The following is a 938-nucleotide window of genomic DNA, read 5'->3' on the forward strand; positions in this document are numbered from 1 at the left end:
TGGAATGTAAAAATTGGAAACATGATAGCATTTTGCAAGACCAACATCTCCTTCATTCAAATGCTGTTTTCAACAAAAGTCAACTATACATACAGACTTCCCCACATGGAATACACAGGAATTGAATTGATTACATCTGTGGGAAGAGACTATGGAAAAGCTCCATGTCATCAGCCAAAAACAGGCCAGAGGTCAATGTGAGACCATCAACTGATCATACACAAGTTCAGACTGAGGCTAAAGAAAATTAAAGGCAGTCCTTGAGAGCCACAAAATATGACCTTGAATATATCCCACCTGAATTTATTGACCACCTCATGAACAGATTTGATGCATTAGATACTAATGACCAAAGACCAGAGGAGTTGTAGGATGGCTTCAGAAACATCATACAAGCAAAAAGTCATTGAAAAGACAAGAAAGAAAGGACACAGAGTGGATGTCAGAAAAGACGAAGCTTCCTCCTGAGCATAGAGAAACTAAAGCTACTGAAAGAAATGATGAAAATAGCTGAACAGAAATTTTCAAGGGCAGTCAATAGGACAAAGTCAAGTATTATAATGAAATGTACGAAGACCTGGAGTTAGAAAACAAAAAAGGGAAGAACATGCTTAGTGGTGTTCTCAAGCTGAATTCAAGCCTCAACTTATAAGGACTCTCTGGGAAAATATTGAATGATGCAGGAAACATCCAAATATGGAGGGAATACACAGTCATTCACTGTTATCAAAAGAATTGGTTGAGCAAACCAGCCTGGAGCGGCTAGAGGAACAGAAGATACTTCTTGAAAGAAAGACCTACAGGAAAAATACAAAACAATAGAGGCAGACGGACTGTTACTACAAGAACAAACAAATTGCTTGCCCAGGAAACATCAAGGCAAGTGGTCGGGTCCCCTTAATGCAAACTCCCTTCCAAGACTAAGACTCAACGGAAAT

This window comes from Chrysochloris asiatica, unplaced genomic scaffold, assembly GCF_000296735.1.
Source record: "Chrysochloris asiatica unplaced genomic scaffold, ChrAsi1.0 scaffold00209, whole genome shotgun sequence".
NCBI classification, from domain to species: Eukaryota; Metazoa; Chordata; class Mammalia; order Afrosoricida; family Chrysochloridae; genus Chrysochloris; species Chrysochloris asiatica.